The sequence below is a fragment of the Molossus molossus genome, unplaced genomic scaffold (assembly GCF_014108415.1).
Source record: "Molossus molossus isolate mMolMol1 unplaced genomic scaffold, mMolMol1.p scaffold_m16_p_6, whole genome shotgun sequence".
Taxonomy (NCBI): Eukaryota; Metazoa; Chordata; class Mammalia; order Chiroptera; family Molossidae; genus Molossus; species Molossus molossus.
The window spans coordinates 110,145,250-110,166,680 of NW_023425399.1; positions in this window are offsets into that span (position 1 = coordinate 110,145,250).

The window sequence follows — 21,431 nt, forward strand, 5'->3', positions numbered from 1 at the left end:
AACTGTAAGGAGAACTGATGGAGTTTGGGGCCCAGCAGGAGCCTGTTTTTATGAGAAGCCACTCAGAATGAACTTGTCCCAGTCTGGATTTATTTGCCCTCCCAGATATCCTTGACCCTAGAGGTCACTTAAGTCTTGGTGGCTCACCCTGCTTCCCGGATCAGAGGCCCAGAAAACCTTTGGGCCATCCAGGGTCATGAAGTATCACCCCACCATTGTAACCTCGTCTCCTATGGTGATCTGTGACTCATCCTTCCTGGTTGCAGTGTCTGAGATTTGGAGGGAACCACGGCAGTTCCGGATTCCAGATCTAATGTAATAGGACACTCAGAACATCTGAACATCTCAAATATGCCCCAAGGATCTGAGCAATACAATCTGGAATAGAGGTTCTCTCTGGGGAGAACTTGGACCAATTCAAGACAAGTGATATAAAAGAACTAGGAGATAAGGTTTCTCATTTTTCTTCTCTACACGTAGCCTTGCTAAAGAAATCCTGACTAACTGAGGAGGTGGTTCTTTTTCCTGAGATGGTATGTCCAGTTAGACGATGTACAGGGTTATATTTAGCATTCTTGTATTTAGCATTCTTTCTGTTCATTCCCTGCATCTCTTTTCTCCTCATTCTTGTTTCTTTCCATCGAAGCCATCCGAAATAAAGCCTTGGGCTCTGTTTTCTGGGAAATTAAGTCTAAACTAGAAATTTCCCAAAGAAAGAGACAATCAGGTGGACAAGATTAACCTAGTCACTAGGGCTTGGTTTTAAAGGAAGAAAATAAGATTATAGAATGGCATCAGTTGCTTGCCAGTTCTGATTGTGCTGTACATGTTTGTTATGAGAGAAAGAACAGAGTGATGGGATACGGGTCTAGATAAAAAGTGAATCAAAGAACCTCATTTTTAAAAAAACTGTAGGACACTGGCATACAAACAAACACTATCTTTGAATCCAAGTGAGCACTGTAACTTTTAACTATAAGGATTTGCTTTAACATAATTGGTTTGTAGCTTAGAACCTTTCCACGAAGCAGAACTGCAGGCCCAGTTGGCTTGGCTGGGGAATGCTACCAAACACTTCTGGAAGAAATACTATTTCTATACAGACTCTTCTGAAACATTGGAAAGTAGGAAATTTTCTGATCCTGGAGGGTTTTCTGATTCTAGACAGTGTCCACATAACACTTACTTGCATTGTGAAGAAAAGAAAGGGATTAGGCCTTTGTACCCCTACATCAACCCAGCATTGAATGAGAGTTGTCCTCAAGGGGAATTATAGCCCCAAGCAAAGCAACTTCCTTTGGCGAAGGGCAGCTTCTGGGGAAGAACATTCCCAGCAGCTCAGTGAATGAGTGTTTTGGCCCTGAAGCTGTGTGTGTATGTGCGGTGCACCCCAGTGCCCAGAATCATCAGTGCTCAGTGAGACTTGGCAGTATCTGTGAATGGGACCCATAGGAAGTGTTACCCAGTGAAACCGGCTGGGATGATTTGTCTCACTGGAAGCAGCAGACCCTGGTTGGAATTGGATGCCTACCAATAGATGATGGGATTCAGTAGACATTCGGTCTTGCTTATTCTAAGACAACAGAAATGGATTTCACCGAAAGGAGTCCAGAGAAAAAAGGCATATGGCAAATGCTACTCTAGTTAACATGCTTTATGTATAAGAATTCTGTTGCAGCCTTAAATCACCTTGAGGTTTTGTTGTTGTTGTTGTGTGTGTGTGTGTATGTATGTGTGTGTATTTAAAACCTTTGGCAGAGAGGTGTGGGTGCTGGATAGGAGGTGCCTTAGATGTCCTCCACATAGACAGAATAAAAGGGAACTCGGGTATTATGTAGCCAAAAGAACAAATATCTCCTCTAGTAATGCCTTCAGTCAAGAGAAAAATAAAAGCTAAGCAACCTAAAAATGAAACCAGATATGACATCATGTTAGAACTTAACGTCTGTACTATAATTTTTATGATTCAAATTTCTTGCTCAATATCTGAACTATTTCTGTGATGTGAATCGAATCTTAGTTAAATTTACTCATGCGTGTGACAAAGTCCCATGTGTTAAGCCCTCCGAGAAATATACACCTGATTATTAAACACACAGAGAATGCTGATTGCCTGTAAAGATTTTCTGAAATGTTATATATTTGGAAATAAGTCTCATATTCTATTAATACTTTGCTTCATTCCTAACTATGAGAGAGTTGTTACCCCAAGCAACCCATTCTCATCTTTCTTATTCTCTGGTGACAATTCCCCAGACCTCCTGTGGGAGTCGGTGTCTTAAATTTTCTTTCTGGTGTCTGTACCTCCACCTGTCCCATGTTCAGTGTACACATCGGCACAGAATTGCCATGTGCTGCGATGCTTGATTAACTTGCTACCCAAGTAGCGAACAAACATTTATTTAGTACTGTGAAGGTAACCGAGCAGGTGACGTGGTGTGGAAAGAGGGAGATTCCGTTACTAGGAGGAAGCTTAGAGCTCCGAGCAGCTGCACTTTGAGTGACTTGATTCTAAAGAATTGGTGGAGAACAGCTGGTTCCGAAAACAGCGGTTGAACGTCTCTAGATCCTGTGCTCCTTGTTCTTATGCCCAGACTTTCAGATACTTTCCTGGCCTTCAGTTCCTGTTTCACGTGACATCACCCCGTGCCTCACTCCGGAAGGTCCTTCCCCCATCATTCTGTTCTGTTGTTCACCTTTGACATGACCCACAGGGACTTGATCCTCACTCACATTCTGCTGCTGTGCTGTTTCCCTCGGTCAACGGGCCTTATAAAGACCATGTTTCCTTTGAGTGGGGACCCAAGCCCCAGCCTAGAGCCAGAGGTGACAGCAAGGTGTGTTTCTGTGTGAACGGAGACTCTGTGTAGCTGACCCCGCTCCTGCCTGCCCATTCGAAGGGCCTTTTCTTTTCTTGCAGAAGGTCAGGATTCTACCCAGGCTGTTCTGGCTTCCAGAGGCATGTGGATCACCCCAGTGTTCAACGTAAACTGACGAATATATTTAACAATTGCATAACATCTAATTTGTGTAATAGAAACATATGGTTTATCAGAGCAGACTATAGCTGCAAATACAGCTCATTCAATTTGTATTTCCTGTGGGTTCAGCTTTAAGTACGGGCCAGAGTGACACTGCCCAAGAGCTCACCAGCTTGGTAAGGGAAGTTCTGCACTTGTCCCTTCACTTACAGCATAACACAGGACGCCATGTTTTGAACTTAAGCAAATATTTAAAAATTATCTGTTGGCCCTGGCCGGTTTGGTTTAGGGGTTAGAGCGTCGGCCTGCGGTCCGGAGAGACCCGGGTTCGGTTCCCGCTAAGGGCACGTACCTCGGTTGCAGTTTGTCCCCGGCCCTGGTTGGGTCATGCGGGAGCCAGCCACTCGATGTGTCTCTTTCACATCGATGTTTCTCTCTCTCTCTCTGTTCCTCTCTCTCCCTCCCACTCTACCTGAACAAAAAATGGAAAAATGTCCTCGGGTGAGGATAAAAAAAAAAAAAATTATCTGTTGGATAATTGTCTCTATATAAAAAAAAAAAGCATAGTTCAAACAAAGGCTAGTATTTCATATTTGCATGGCCACTAATTTTTGCACTTACATTAACCTAGTGGATTAGGGCAGGTTTGTTATTTGATTTTTTACATATGTATCAAATCTTGGTCATTCTTTTGAAGGCCAAATGTAGAATTTCAAATTAATGACCAGAACAGGTATTGAGCATCAAAGTAGGGAGTAAAAACTACCACCTTATATCTTTCTTCTGACCATGTCACCTTTCTTGTAAATTCTAGGTCATTTGAGGCATATGTGCTGCTAAGTAAAAGGGGACAGGATATTATCAGGAAAACAAATTACAGAATATATACTTCACCTGAAATATTAGAGTGGATAAAATGACTGAAGTACATAAAACTGATTTGAAATTAGAAAAAAAAAAGTGGGAAAATTACTAGATGTAATAGCTTCCTCATGTAACCTGAATTGTTCCTTAAACACCTGCTTCTCAAAGTGTTTCTTTCTCAGTTGTGTTCTTAATTATTGCCTAGTTTAAATATATATGAAAGACTTTGGAAAGTAACTTAATATGTATGTACAAAGAAAGTGTTAACCTCAAACACACAGACCCGCCCCATATAAAACACCATAACGTGTAACACATAGTGAGAGTTTGAAACAATTCAATTGCTTAAAATGCAGGATAGTATTATTGTGCCTTTAATTAAATGGCTCAGGCATGACTGCACAGCTAACCTGCCTGCAGTTCTTAGGATTTAGGAACCAATTGTCAATTATTTTAAATCTGAACTCATAGTATTTATTACCATGAGTGTTACCACAGGATTTTACCTCATTTAAATATAATTTGGCTCTTAACATTGTAAGAGTGAATAAAGTCTAAATACCCATTTTATCATTGAATAATGTAAATTTAGATAAAGAATTAGAGTTGAATAATTATCTTTCCAACATATAGTATATATTTTAGTTCTTATTACTCCTTGTAGATGTGGCACTAACATATTTGTGAAAGATTCATTTACATAATTAGATGAAAGCACTAATATATAATTTATGTCAGAACACTCATTGCTGACAACATGGTCAAATTGATACGTCCTGTCAAAGATGTAGGGTAGGATCAGATACTTGGGTAAGAGAGTAAATAAACTGTCAAACATGAAACTTTCTTTTGCAACAAAATAAAATTTCATTATTAGAATCAAATCTTAGAAGAAGGTAAAGGGGGGATAAGAGGTGATGGAAGACTTGACTTGGGGTAGTAAACACACAACACAATATACAGACGATGTATTGTAATTTTGTACACCTAAAACCTGTATAATTTTATTAACCAATCTCACCCCAATAAATTCAACTAAAAAGAGTAAAATCTTTTTAAGACCATGAATCACAATGACTTCAATGATGAACATTTTTCTTTATTATGCAAATTAATTTAAAAATTCTATTCTTTCGCCCTGGCCAGTTTGGCTCAGCGGTTAGAGCGTCGGCCTGCAGTCCGGAGAGACCCGGGTTCGGTTCCCGCTAAGGGCATATACTTCGGTTGCAGTTTGTCCCCCGCCCTGGTTGGTCGTGCGGGTGGCAGCCACTCGATGTGTCCCTTTCACATCGATGTTTCTCTCTCTCTCTCCCTCCCACTCTATCTGTACAAAAAATGGAAAAATATCCTCGGGTGAGGATAAAAAAAATAATAATAATAATAAAAATTCTATTCTTTCAAAATAATAACTGTTATGAATCTATAAATTTCTAGTAGCTACCCCTTTCCCCAGTAGCTATAAAGTGGGTTTTTGTAGACTGGAGAGAAGACAATAATATCAATTTTATTGTTTATTATATAGATGGAATTTTCAAGAAAAATATTCTGCATTTAATTACAACTTCATTTATTCTGTTACTACCATTTCATTTAAAACTATTGAAGTTTATGCATCTAGGCTGAATTAATGTCAGTTTACATTTATATTATTTTTTACCAATTTTGTTAGGTAATATTTGAGCTTGCAAAGATAAACAATAGGGACAATTTTCAACTTATAAACTAAAAATAAAATGGATTAGGCTCTCAAAATTATCGCCTCTGTTGCTTTCTTTTATCTCAAAAGCCATGTAATTAGAAAACAATTCTCAGGAGGGCTTTAAACCATATGGAATATTAATGTGTTAACAAGTGTCATCTTTAATACCAAAGGTAGAATTTCAAATGAATGAAACTAAAACATTTACATAAGAATCAGTATTCTTAAATTATTTTTCAAAATTAAACTGGTGTTAATCTTCTAACTTATTAATTTTCAAATTCTCTCAGCTTGTCATTTTGAAATTCATGGAAATCACATTTCGAATTTAGGTTTGTTTGTAAGGAGGTGTCTAATTTTTAAGGCATAGTAAGAACTCTGTGATAAATGTGATGGACTCAGCCTGGAAACAAGGCCTATTTTGGGTGAATTATTATTTGTGGATCATTGTAAGGGATAAGACCATACTGAGACATTATTGGTTTAAAATGCACATAATCTGAACATAATTTAAGTTTAAAACTATCTAAATCTGTTTTCTTGTCCGGAAAATGAAGAGATAAATACCAAAATGATTAAAGGAAGGAAATATAGGTTCTGAGAACATTGAAAACAATGAAGAATTTATTAAAACAATATTTTCAGCAATTAATTCTTAGGTACTTTCAGGATTATTCTGACTCTTGAAATTCAGGGTAAATTAAGCTCTGGGGTGAAACATATTCATAGGCACATTTCAGAAATGTAAAGAGATTCTAAATTTCACTTCTTTGCTTGCACTTTGTATAATGTCAATATATTGATGTGTCAGATGTCACAGTATCATTTAACTCCCAGAAAATGACAATGTGGAAGTTGCCAAGGACTCGAGATTCATTGGAAAGTAGGAAGAAATATTTACGTAGATATATTCTGTGTTTATGGTTGTTTTTGTTGTTGTTTAAACAGACTATAATTTAGTACATATTTAATATATACATAATTTAATATTTATTATGTATGAAACTTAAATTAATAGCAAATGACTCAGCTCAAATACGACTGAGAAATATAGTTAGAAGCCATAAGCATAGAAACATAATATTGAATTTTGGACACAACTAATAATAACTCTAAAACAATGAAAAAAAAGACATTAAAAAAAAACCCTTGTTTTTTTTTATCAGTATTTGAGTTGTGAACATTTGCTTCTAAATTAAAAATACATCAACATTTAACATTAATACCCATGAGTTTACCAAAATCTATAATAATGACTATCCCACTACCGTGTTTAATTATGTTTGTTAGTTTATGGATAAAGGCAAAATTGGATAGATTAGTCATACTGTTCATTTCCTACTAAAATTTCTTAAGAAATATTAAAAGAGTAATTACAAATATTCATGATACCACCAAATTAAAATATTAACCCTGGATTCTTTGAGTGGAAGGCATTTATAAGCTATTGACATGTGACTGTTGAAGGTCATACTAGAGAGACATGAGCTGAAATGTTGACAGAGGTTTTGACGTGAAACCATGACACGAGGTCTGTAAAGTTACAGACACACCATCTGTCCAGATCCAGAAAGGCTACTGGCCACTTTCTGTCCCAGAGCAGTGGAGACATGGAAAATGTAGAGTTGGGTGACCTGGTAAATTCTGGTGCAGGACTTCCTTAGGTGGTATATGGTGACTGATTGGTCCTAGACTGCAGGTGTAAAAACGTGTGTGGTATAGAAAGGGATCTACACCCATGTCTGTGGCAGAGAACAAGCCAAGGCTCCATCGCAGCCGCATTCCATACGACTCGACGGTGGAGAGGGAACAGTATGACAGCTTGTCTTTGCCTGCGTGGGCTGCTGCTACAAAACACTGCAGACTGGGTAGGAAATGACAGTTGTTTCTCGCAGTTCTGGAGACTGGAATCCAAGATCAAGGTGCTCAAGGTGCCAGCGGATCTGGTTATTGGTGAGGCCTCTCCTGGCTTGTGGGTCGCTGCCCTCTCTTTGCAGTTTCACACGGTGAAGAGAGGACTTTGCTATCTCTTTCTCGTAAGGACACTGATCCCCTCCTTGGTGCCCCATTCTTATGACCTCACCTAAACCTAATTTCCTCCCAAATTCGCCACCTCCAAATATCAACACATTTGGGGGTTAGGGCTTCAGCATATGAATTTTGAGGGGACAGAAACAGTTCATAACAGCTTCGATCAGATGTTTACCTTAGTTGCAGTATTCTCGAGTAGCCAGCTTTGGGTAGGATTTATTTATTTTTATTATTTTATTTGTTGAGTTTGTATTGATTTTTTTTTTTTTTAGAGAGAGAGATAGAAACATCCACATGAGAGAGAAACATCGACCGGCTTGCCTCCTGCACATCCCCTACTGGGGATCGAGCCACAACCTGGGTAGGATTTAGAATCTCTGGTTTTGAGGCAGTGAATAGGATGGGCCATTTGGTGTATGGGGTATGAGGAGTCTTGTGCACAGTGGAAGTGGTGAGGGGTTGGCACCACATGCAAAATAAGGGATCAATATTCAGTTAATCTGTGAAAAAAATTATGCTTGTCTTATATTTTGGGGCCAAATTGGGGAAATATTTTCTGTTGAATGAATCTTGCATTGTTCCTTTGCCTATCAAATACTAGTGACAGGTAAAAAGAAAAATATTGAAGATAGCTAAGCAAATAACATGTTTTACATAGAAATATGTTAGCAGAGCAAAGGAATAGAAGGAAATCAAGTGTTCTTTATGGATGAATTCTAAAGAACATGAGGGGAAGACTTTGGGGAAGTGATTGCAGTACACAGACTTGAAGTGGAGGGAGTAGGAAGAGAAGGAGAAAAGATGACGGATTATTATGGAATTCCAGTCCCCACTGCCATTCTTTTTTTTTTTTTTTTTTATCCTCACCCGAGGACATTTTTCCATTTTTTGTACAGATAGAGTGGGAGGGAGAGAGAGGAAGAGAGAGAGAGAGGGAAACATCGACGTGAAGGGACACATCGAGTGGCTGCCACCCGCACGACCAACCAGGGCCGGGGACAAACTGCAACCGAGGTACGTGCCCTTAGCGGGAACCGAACCCGGGTCTCTTCGGACCGCAGGCCGACGCTCTAACCGCTGAGCCAAACCGGCCAGGGCCCCATTGCTATTCTTTAAATGACTCCAGAAGAGATTTTAACTTTCTATCTGTACTTATTTCAGTTGTTAGATTCATGATTGCTCAGTTATAACTTCGTGCTTGGATTGGCCCTCAAGATGCTTCAGCCTTTTCCAGGTAACTATTATTTTGTGGGGTCTCCCCTCCAAGTATGGACCTATAGTCAAATGTCCCTCTGCACCTAAAAGTTAGCAGATTAATTGTGAGCCAAGGGCCCACTGTAACCATTATCATCCAGGGATTCTCTGTTGCACCAAGAGGTTGAGGTTATTCAGACATGGAATGTGCTTGCAGACTAACAGAGCAAACGTAGAGTAAAATAGAACTCTCTGAGATAAAATCATAACTTTTTAAACAGTTATTATTTTATCAGAAAGTACTCTATAGAGAATTAAAATGTGTCCCATGTGAGTTCATGAAAATGGAGGAAACTTGAGAATGCAAGAAATTGCAAAGTAGACATTAGTTTTTAGCTATACCAATTTCTTAATGCCTTTGAACCCCTTTTGGACAAGAAAGGGAACAATTAAACGAGTTCAGAGACATTTCCATGCTCCATTGAAAGGCGCCATATTGCCTAGGGACCTCGCGGATGCCACGGGACTAATCAAACACGTCTTGTAATTATTGTTACTTGCTGAACCTAATAAAGATTTGCAAGTTCTGCTAGAGGCTGATATCTCATTTGAGTCACAGTTCACAGACTGATTGTATGGCTCTTCTCCGTTTCGGAATTGTGTCATTTGGAGCACATGGTCTCCGACATCCCAAAACAGAGAAGGAGAGAGGGGGAAAAGGCCATAGGATCTTGATGGGTGCTTTTTAAAGAAACAGATCTAGACATTTTTCAAATTGCTTTTTCTCACATTCTCTGGTCTGACGGAGTTTTGTATCCAGAAGAGGGGCGTGGTGTGGCAAACACAGCCTGGGTAGGAGGATGATGGAAGAAAATAAAGTCTGTCACAGAGAACGACTTGATGGGGAAGAGAAGAGGGGCCCGTGGCTAACCCTGGCCGCCTTGATGTCTTTCATTAAGAGGCTAAAGAGCAAAGGAGAACCTAAAAGAAACACTGACGAGTAATTGACCAGTGAAGTTGCTCTCTCTCTATCCCCCACTCCATCTAGATAGATAGCTATAGATAAATCCAATTATTGGATTATGACACTGTTTTCCAATCGTGATGGGTATTGGGTTGCTTCTTCTGATTGTTTTAATGTGTCTCGTTCAGATGAGAGAGCAGGGGACTGAATAATCAGGTTTATACTAGCATGTTTCTTCAAGGGGAAGAACACACCTGCATATATGTATTGTTGTATTTGCCAAGTGAGATCTGGACAGTACTGTCTTCCCGTCGGGATAGGACGTTTTCTCCTACATGACCTCTCCTTCTGCTTTCGTCTGCCTGGTTATTTGGAGTCTGGAGCCTTCGGAAGATTCACTGAGTGGCTGTCCCCATGCTATCCTTAGCCAATTAGAACCCAAATTGTTTTTAAAGTTGGAGGATTTATAAAGATTCTACTTTTATTAGAAGATACACTGAGCAACAACGAACATCTTTTTAACAGAAAATCTTTGAAATAGAATTGTCTTATAAATTTTCCAGAGACAAAAGTTCCCTGGAAATAGTGCTTTCCCAGGGTGTCTCTGTCATCCCCCTGAGAGTTCCCCATTGTTCACTGTTTGGGGTTTCAGGCAGTAGAGCTTCCCCTGGGAATGCAAAGATCGGAGGAGGGATCTGTGAATTCTTGAAAAGCTCGGCTCGAATTTTGTGAGTTAGCTGTTTTATCCATGGACTGCTGGAACGAAGTTCAGAGTGAGAATGGGAAAAGCTAAGGAGGTAGGTGAGTTCCCACAGCCTGCGGGGTTCAGTTCCCAAAGTGACGGGGAGCCGGGCGAGCATTACCGGGGTGGGGACACAGGTGAAGGAGAGGCAGTCCACGGAAGAGGAAAGGGGTATTGGAAGGGAATGGAGCAAGGCTGAATTCAGAGCACTTAACTCATGTAGATTGTCACCGGTTAAGAGTAGAGACAACATGCACTAGTGTGGGTGGGAATTAGTCCCTCTGTCTGACAGTGTCTCAGGGAGTCTGAGGACCCTTGAACCTGGAGATGCTCAGCCATCAGTGTGTGTAACAGAATGTTTCTCTTTCCATTTGCCAGCACAGGCTCAGGGCCATTCTGCTGGGTGCCCTTGGGGAGAACAGCACAGAAGATTATTCACTTTTTTACTTTCTTAAAAGAAAGTAAAATGAATGGAGAAATAGATAGGTACGTGTATAGATATCCAACTGCTGGTTTCACTCTTAATGAATTCTTTCTGTGTGTCATTTCTCTTGTCCCTGACTTCCAAAACACAGTGTCATACCCCCGAAAGTTAGGTTTTCCTTCAGCATGAGGAGCTGTCTGCTTTGTGAAGTGTTCCGAGCATCAGTGCAGAGCATCTTTCTGGGTGCTTGGCCGTCAGCCTTGCACCCCTTACAGGGGCTTGCTTGTCAAAGTTCACAGCTTAGCAACATTTACCGTCACTCTTACTTTCTCTGCAGTGTTATGGTTGTAATTATTTGGTGTTATTCTGGGAGTTAATTGCCGGGAAACAAAATTAAGGGAGCATGTCTGATCCTTTCCCTCCTCTGAGACTACTGAACAAAGAATTGAAAAGAGGTGAGCCTTAATATCAATCCAGCATGGACCATTTCTCTTGTCATTGGTCTCATTGAAGGAGCTAACTTCAGGAAAGTCACAAAGAGGTCAGAAGATTTTAAATTGCCAACTTAGTTGTACATTACAACTTCCAAGGACTTTCAACAGTTTGGTATGGATATGCCGGAAATCTAGTTCATGTCTCATACTATCATTACATTGCAGAATAAAGTCCTGATTTTCAATGTGCTAGTAGAACAATTCTTGGAGAAGGATTTAAATGAGACATTTCGCCTGGCTGCTGTGGCTCAGTGGATTGAGAGTCGTCCCATGGACTGAGAGGTCCCGGTTCAATTCCCAGTCAGGGCACCTGCCTGGGTTGCGGGCTCCATCCCCAGTGGGGGGCGTGCAGGAGGCAGCCGATCGATGTGTCTCTCTCATCTATGTTTCTCTCTCTTTCTCTCTCCCTTCCTCTCTTTCTAAAAATCAATAAAAATATATTCTAAAAGAGAGAAAAAAAAAACTAAATGAGACATCTCAGTAGTGACTACCTTTTAAAGGCATTATATATTAAATTATTAGAAAAAAATTAAATCATTTGAGATAATTTAATGACATCATCGATAACATTTAATCAAATGGTGAATCAGAATAAAGAATGTGTGAAATGTACTTTTGGATTATTAAGCCCGAGAGAGGATTACCTCACACAGGACGTTCTTTTCAGACGTGTTTATGGATTATAGCCATCACCCTCTGGTTACTCAGAGTTCACTGAGAAACACAGACAAGTGCTATATCAGCTCATTTTCATCTTTGAAGAGAGGTAACTGCTTCCTTGTTGTCTAAAGCAGCAGCCCCGCGGGACAGCTGCATCTGTCCTGTCTTGACCCTGTGTGAACAGCGGAGGGTGCCTGAGCTCCAGGCAGCTCGTACCCGGGCCAGCTTGCCCACGCTCAGCTTCTCCTCCTTCCTCCCCAGCTTCGCATCTGCAATGGCCTGAGCTTCTCTTAATAGCCCCGTGTTCATTTCACATTCCGACAATTACAGAGGAAACTATTTGTCTTAATTGCTGAACCTCCAACAGATGTTTCATTAATAGTGATAAGACATCCTCATCTAACTATTGCTTTAGGATGGAAAACACTCCCTAGCGCTAACATTTCAATTGTCGTAACTTTGAAAATGTTCACATTTACTTTGAAGGGCAAATTCACTTAAACTTAAGACATCATTGTTTGATATAGTAATACTCCCAAGAACACAATTGATTTTTAAATGTTTTGCACATTGATAGAATTTATGCACCAGTTCAACCACTACTGGGAAAATTCTGCTAAGATATGATGCATAAATAATGACATGCTTTTAGGATAACAGAATCATGCCTTTTTAAAACAAACAAGACTTTAGGACAGTCTTAAACTTCTTCAGCTAGTAAAGGCTTCTCCATCAGGTTATAATGTAAATTTTAGAGATTACAATATTTTTATGGAATTGACTAGTTAAGCACATATACTCTATTTTCTTTAAAATATGTTTTTATTGACTTTTTTTAAAGAAGGAGGAAGGGAGAGAGAGACAAACATTGATGTGAGAGAGAAATACCAATCAGCTGCCTCCTGCACACTCCCTCCTGGGGATCGAGCCTGCAACCCGGGCATGTGCCCTGACTGGGAATTGAACCGGGACCTCTCAGTCCATGGGACGATGCTCAATCCACCGAGCCACACTGGCTGGCCGTGTTTTCTTTTTTAAGCTCAACAGTGCAACTTCTATGTATGGTCCTCCTATCAATAAAAATTTTAAGTTCTTTTCCTTCTTTAACAAGTTAGTAATTAAGATTGTTTTGCAGAAGCACAGACTTACCACATTCCTGATCAAGAGGGTACTGTTCGCAAATACTCAAAATTGTCCCTCCTTCATCTGGGCAAGGACATAAGTCCATAGCAGTGTTAGACTTTATGGTTTGGCTGAGGGAAAAAAAAAAAGATAAATTGAATCTCACCGAAACTGAAAATTTTGTGCTCAGAAAGACTCATTGAAGAGGATAAAAATCCTAGTTGCAATGGGAGAAATATTTGAAAACCACATATCTGAAGTCTTTGTATCTTGGATCTATAAAGTTTCACACTCAAGAGGGAAAAATAAACCACAAAAGGAGCATTTCATGTAGAAAAGGGGCAAAGTCATGAACACACACACGTCACTGGAGAGGACATGCAGACGGCAAATAAGCACATGAGAAGATGTTCAGGATCGTAAGTCATTAAGAAAATGTAAACTAAAACCCAAATGATACCTCCTTACACAAATATTAGAATGGCTAGAACCAAAACAGCAACAACTTCAAATGCTTACAAAGATGCAGAGATACCTGTTCATGGTTGCGGGCATGGAAAGTCCATGGCTGTGTGGATTTTGTGATAAAATGTGCACCATGATCACATTGCAAATGTTTTGTTATGCCAGACACATGACACAAATTAAATTCACAGGCCACAATGGCGTGACCTGAGTTGGCTGATCAGACCAACTAGTAGTGACACGACCTGCAAAAGTGTCAACTAGGGTATGAAACTGCTGATAATAGTGAGAGGAGGTTAACGTGCGAGGCAGGAAATCTGCTGGGATCAGACAGGAGCAGTGCCTGGCGCAGGGAGGCCGCCCTCACGCTAAGACACAGGGGCCAACCCTTTCCAGAAGTCGAGAGCCTGGCCTGGCGTAGTAGCATGTCTCCCTCAGAAACAGCCTGTGATGGAAGAGGTGTTGCTCCACTCAGGGAGGAACGGGGGTGTTTTGTGCGATGCAGGGTCAAACAGCAGCTTGAGTTCAGTTGGTCTCATCAGATAAAGGGCATTTAACTCGGGCATTTGCATGAAGAATCCAGATGGTTTGATCAGTAACTGTGATTAGTTTTCGCAGTTCATGGCCCCAAAGAGGAGAGTATTAATCTGCCAGTCCGTAGTTTTCCAAGTGGCAGACCAAACACAGGGCCGTTGGCAAGAGCCCAAAGTTCAGTGGAATTATAACAAGTTTCTTCAAGGTGAATATTGGCCAGAGCTACACAAGTGCCTTGAGTTCTGTCCACGAAGCGCTGTTGCCTGTTCTTCACTGCTGGCTCTGAGGCCGAACGGCACCAGGTTCAGCTTGGCCAAACCGTCCATGAACTAGGCCCAGATGTTTAGGGGACCCCTCTATGAATTAAGGGCCCCACAGACACAGCAGCTTCCTCATATGGCCGTGGTAAGGGGGATGGAATTTCTCCCAAGGTTGTTATAGCCACTTTTTGAGTGAAGTGGAGATTTGGGGGTGAAGGCCTGGCCAGCTGCTTTGTTGGATGTACTATTTCTATTTGACAAGTCGGGCTCCTTCCTACCTTGTTAACTGTTAAGTCCAAGTTAACCCACACCAAAGACAGGCATTTGGTTTCGGTAAGAACCCAGTGGCCAGCTAATAACCACTTTTCACAACGACGGGTCCTGGCCATCATGTGTGGGGAGAACAAGGCCAGCACCAAGGGGGAGGGGTTGCCTCTGCACTGAGCTGCCTCCTTGATACAAAGGCCCAACCAGCAAAGACATCAGTCATAGAGACAGTGGCTCAAAGATCTCATTAGTGCTGTGGAGGCACCAAGACAGACTGGATGGCTTCCCACGCAGGCTCTCTGTGTGGTTCTACATAAAGGATGCTAATTTGTGCATTGTTCAATATGAAAGATCAGGCAGAATGTCCATGGCAAATACATATCGTCTCTAGTACTCAGAGTCCAAGAAGACCCGGACCTCCCGTGTGGTGGTGGAAGGAGCCTGGGAGACAGTGGCTATTTCTTGACAGCCAGAGGGATTAATCCATTCATTTAGTCTCAAGACATTTAAATTATCAGGCAGGTTCCTGAAATTTGTCAGGGTTTAGTTCCCTTGCGTGTGGGAGTGTGATAACATCACAGTCAGGGCTGTTGAGACTGATGATTCTGACTTGCCAACCAACAAGACATCATGTATATAGGGGGAGCTTTGAACATCAGAGGCATTCATGCTCAATGGGGACCAACCATTGGTTGCCAATGAAAAGGCTCTTTAGGGAAGGGATCTACTTGTTGTATTTTCCTGATTACTTGGATCACTGTATAGTACCTCCTACCAGCTTCTAGGCTTCGGCAGTTGGTCAAAACCTGTTGGTTTCACAGATTCATTTGGTCTAGCTGGCCTCCACTTGGGGTCTTTACTCTCAAGGGCATTTGGGAGCCTGGATACTTTTCATAATTTGAATTCAAATGGCTTCATAGTTTTTAAATGTATAATGCCAAACTTTAGAAATTTATATCGCAAAGGATTCCTATTTGTGCTCATTGATAACAACTCAGAAGTCAAAAAAGTGGAATACTTGGTTTATAGGCAGTAACAATGAAACACCATCTAACCTTTATTGTGCACATACCTAAAGATACTCTGTTCTAGCAGGCTGGTCAACTGCTCCTGGGTAAACCTGTGCCACAGAAATGACGACATGGGACATCTCTCTTTAAGATGCTTATGCTTAATATGACCCAAGGCCTTCAGCCCTCAAGCTGAGAGAGAGCAGCGTGCTTGGGCCTCATGCCCCATTTCCTCCCGCGTTAATTTTGGCTGAGCGGGTTCTGACACGAGGGGAGAAGTCCCAGGACGGTGCTCAGTGCTTCGCCCAGGTGGTAGCGCGGAGCTGCCAGATGCTTCCCCTCTGGAGAAGGCAGATGGAGGTCAGCAGTAAGTGTAGGTGCGGAGGAGCATTTGTGCTGACTGCCTTGCACCTGCCTCGTGAGCAGTGCTCACACCCACCTCTGAGGTTCGGCAGAGGGAGAGGTAGGAAAGGAGACGCAGGTGGCAGTCCAGTACGAACGAGCAGCGTCGGGGGTAATGGTGGTGACGAGAACTCTTTGTGCCCTTATAAAAGGTTACTGCACAGGGGTCTCTCTCTCTCTCTCTTTTGAATATTCCTGCAGAAGGAACAAAAAGGTGTGTTTTAGTGGCAATACACACATTTCTCCTCTTTATTGTTCTCTTTGACACCTTTGAATATCCTATTTTCTCTCTAGCAAATTCAGGATACTTGTTTCCTTGATGTTCAAGAAGCACAGAGAATTTATGTGTGTATTTGTGTACTTGTATGTACGCGTGCACGTGTGTGCTTGTGTTAATGTATTTGTAGGTGTAACTGTGAATAGAAACCTTGGAAGCATTTGGGGAGTTTGATTTATCTGTATTTTCTGTTTATAGTGATCGGACTTCTGATAATTGCCTCATATTCCTTCTTTTCACCTCTTGGGCTCTGGAAATTCTCTAGCTTTCACTACCCTGCTCTCTGTGGTTTTATGGCCTGGTTTTAGCTGAGATTGAGAGACTGGACTTTAATTATGAAGCAGAGGATGTGCTTGGAGCTAGAAAACCAATTAAAGTGAGTTTAGTAAGATTAAATAATGCTCTAGGTAGGCGAACATTTACTTAATAAATATATGAACTACTGCAGATATTATGTATAACCTTTGTCAACTAAATTATTTAGCTCTGTTTTTCTGCATATCAGTGAGACTGCAAATGGCATAATGAGAAATAATAAATCATTTTTGTTAATATAAATGCTCACTACCATTTCACATGCATGACAGAAATGCCAAAGTATGGATGGGCACAGGACATGCACGGCAGGCACTGGCACCAGGCCCAGGAACTGAGCAAGGGATTAAGAAGGAGAAAGGGATGAAGCAAAAATCCAGAGATGGAAGTCCAGCAAGAGAAGTTTTGGAAGGACGCATTCAATGGCCAAGCTGAGTTCTTGCCACCCAGAGAGAAATGGGTTCTGAGCATCGGCGCTGGATAGGGTTCAGGTTTGAGCTTTGTCAAAAATGAAGGACACCAAAGCTTTGTTGTCTTGTTTGATCTAGTTAGGGCCTACATGTATGGACTGGCCAGGTAGGGGACCCATGCCAGTGATGGAATTCTCTGAGCAGCACTCGAAAAAAATAAAATGAGGACATTTTCCAAGTGTCACAAAGGGGCTGGCAGTATTGCTGCTGTTTAAGTTGTAAAAACTGAAACTCTTAAGAAAGCCGGATTCACAGCTGGTTAAAAAAGCTCATTACTGTTGGGTAAAGAACACATTTTCAGTTAGGGTCTGGTCACCCAGTGTGCTTGGTGATTTATGGCTTTCAAATGCTAGAACCCGTTATGAAGAAACACAGCGCTGAGCTTTGACATTTGTCACTCAAGCAGCTGTAAAGGTAAAAGAAAAAGAAAGAATCACAAGAAAAATGAAGTAAAACAGGAAGAGTGTTTAGGCCATAATGGTGGCTGGGTTTTCTGGAAGCAGGTGCTGATTTAATTAGTGTAAACATTTGCTACAGTTTACCAAACTGTGTACCTAAAACAGGCATTTTATGTAAATTGTACTTTAATAAAATTGTGTGGAATAATATTATATGGAATTTTTAACACCTTTATTGAGATACTACTCACATACTATACTGTCTGTATATTTGAAGCATACAATGAAATGGTTTCTAAATATTTGACAGTGTTGAACAACCATTACCACAGTCTAAATGTAGAATATGTTCATGGATGAAATGAACTCCGTACCCATTAGTAGTCTTGTCTCTCACCTCTTTTTCATTTTCTTTTTCTCCATATCTAGAATAAAAATATGCATAAATGAAATTTAGTTCATATTTGCATTGTTTTGCAAAGCACTGACTTGTGCCATATAGATTATTGGTACATAAAGGCTGTAAAATATTGAATTTTATGAATGTATCATAATTTATTTAAATAGTTTCCCATTATAGGATATGTAGATGATTTTATTGAAGGCTTTTGTGAAAAGCTAACTATGAGATATAGAACATATTAATGGCTTTTTGCTCACTTAAATGAAGACAATTCTATTATTTTTGCCATCTTATTAATCTAGAAAAATGATACCAAAGGTTGATAATGAATAGTAATGAAGAGCGAATATGCATACAGCCGGTTGAGAACTATTCAGATTTTAAATCAATGCTTCTTTTAGCATTAAATACGTGATTAGTAAGATTTGGGTGGACTGGATTTTGGGGAGAGCTTTTTAAATTAAGAGGTCAGAGAAGAGAATGGATTTTTTGAAACATTAGTTCATAGATTATTTTTAAGTAGAAAATATTACAGCAAAAGGCAGTAGAAGTTATCTCATTTTCCCTCGGGGGAATCAATTCATTCTTTTAAAATATTTCATGATAGGAGGAGATGAGAGTCATAAAAAAACCAAAGCAGAAAACAAGATTTCTTCTCTTTACTTGTCTGACCTACAGTGTTTTAACAGGAATTCTAGATAAACTTGGGGAAGGGGAGTCACCTATAGGACCCCCTCCCATGACCCAGAAGGAAGTTCTGAGATGCTGGGCTGTTGTCTCTATGTGCTCTTGAAATTATCTTCAATCAAATGGTAGGTTTTTGCTTGAATGATATCAGTTTACTAGATTTTTTTTTTTTCACATAAACTTTTTATTTTTATTTTATTTATTTAATTATTTATTTTTTTAGCAAGAGAGAGGAAGGGAGAGTTAGAATCATCGATGTGAGAGATAACATTGATTGGCTGCCTCCTGCACGCCCCCTACTGGGGGGATCGAGCCCGCTGGGCATGTGCCCTGACCAGGAACCGAACCAGGACCTCTAAGTCCACGGGACGCCTCTCCGTCCAGTGAGCCTCTCTGGACAGCTCACATAAACTTCTTTGGATTGCCAAGGGACTCTGTCTGCTGCTACTGCACAACACTGTTTCGTGGACAGTACGGCCACGGGGAGCAATCGGCGTTCTCAAGGGTATGCAATAAAAACGACTTCCTCCATCAAAGGTTGGAGGCCTGCGAAACTTTTTTCATTGGTGGGCTAGAAAGCCAGTCTTTAGGAAAGCAAATCAAAAAAATGTTTTTCAAATAAATGCAAGGTAAACTTGGCATTGCTATCCCAATGACAGAGACAGGTAGGAGTTATGTGTGTTAATGCACACAGCTGAGTCATGTCTACTAGAACTGCCCCACTGCAGGTGTAAACATCCTTTGATTTGTAATATTACTTGAGATGTCGATTGGATCAACCTTGTACTTTATGTGTTAGGTGTAGTCTCTGTAGTTTTAATTTGCTTTTTTGTTGTTGTTAGAGGTAGGACAGTGAATCATTTATATAAACACTATTGTTTGGTGATTAGTATTCATTTGCTAGAAAAAATTAACACTTCCATCTACAGGACCAATCTAACCCTGTTTGCTTTTGTGTTACTTGTATGACAGTAAAATGAAACATATATTAAAGAGCATATTTGTAGTCGCAGTCCCCAGAGAGTATGGTTTCTGGTTACCTGCTTCAATATACCTTTGCCTGTGTGGGTATTATTGCTAGTCCAAGCTCCAAGCATATTTGTAATTATTGAACATAATTAAGGATTCCCCAAAATATTTCTCCATGCCACGAATAAATTCTGAAATTTATTAGTAAAATTTTAGAATTTGAACCTTTACCTAAACCAAGGACCCTATGGGGAGAATTATAGGTAGTCTTCTGGGAATAGGAATGCCTTCTTGAAAAAGGGTTAGTAAAACCTGTGGTACCAGTATTACCTTTAACAGTAATAGCAGATTTGGAGATTTGGTAGATAGATAGTCAGAAAGCACACCCTCAGATCCGTGAAAGTAGGGCTCTGGAACATGCACAGTTCTCAGACTATAAGAGGATTTTCACTGGTGAGAATTAATAATCTTTTGTTTTCTTTGGGGAAACTCTGAATGTCGAGTGCATGAAATACCTTCCGTTATCTTGTGTTCAGGTAGATCTAGTCCCGCAGACACTCGGAGGGACCCAGGTTCAAGGAGCAGTGATCGTAAATCACAGTTCCGAAGGGAATCCCCTACAGGTTCCCTTTGGAAATGAAGTGTGCTGACCTTGATCGGAACTGTCACGTGGCTCACCCATCCACAGGGGCCAGGGAGATGGGAGACCCGAATATTTGGAAAACTACCACCGATAGAAACAAACTTTTAAGTCCCTAATCGTGTTTTCTTTCAGGATGTCTTGGGAGGCACATCTTGCATTAGAACTTGTCTTAGCTTGAAATGCTGCCATTACTGTAAGTGATGCTGTGGTGCCACCAAGGGACACTCGACGTCCCTCCTGCCGATTTAGGGAATTTGGTGACCCCCCCCCTTTTTTTGGAGTCATTTGTCTTCTTTAATCTCTGAGGCATTTTTCTGTATCTACCTCAAGTTTTAATAGGCATCATCTATAGCAACTAGGGGTATAGAAGTAAAATGCCTGTTTGCATTGAGACTTGCAAAATAGATGCATTCAACATTGACATTTCCCCAGACTTTGGTGAAATAAGAACATAGCTTGATGTGTCTTGTGTATATGAACATGTATCTGTCTAGGTAAGAATATATAACATTTTATTCAGCAGTTTGTTGCCCACGTTATAGTTTCTGAAGCTAACAAATTGTTAAATAAGATACGTTCTGGATGTTTTCTCTCCTAAGTGAAGTTTTAGCATGTTTGCTTTTCCCCTGACCTAGCAATTGATTCTCTTTTTGGCATTTCTTTCTTGGCTTTTGCATCAGCCCGCAGAATTCTTTGTACCTCTTTAGCTCCTTGACAAGTGTCTCAGGAGTGTGTTCCACCGCAGAGTTCTTTATTTCCTGGGTAGCAGGCTGTTCTGGACAGTGGAGGCGAGTGATGGGAAGAGGGGGATTGTTTCCTAAACTTCCCAGGTAATGAAAGCAGCAGACATGTATGTCCACCTTCACTTGTATTATTTTATACTGTATTATAGATGAGTCAAATAGAAAACATATGTACATATACACAAACACACATCCATGTACATGTGTACACAATCATACATTCCTCCCTCCTCTCCCCAGCTCACTTGTGCCCACTGCTGGTCCGCAGCGGTGGGCCTGCTCCACGCAGGCACTCAGGGACCCAGGTTCAAGGAGCAGCCATCGTAAATCAGTTCCGAAGGGAATCCCCTACCGGTTCGCTTTGGAAATGAAGTGTGCTGACCTTGATCGGAACTGTCACGTGGCTCACCCAT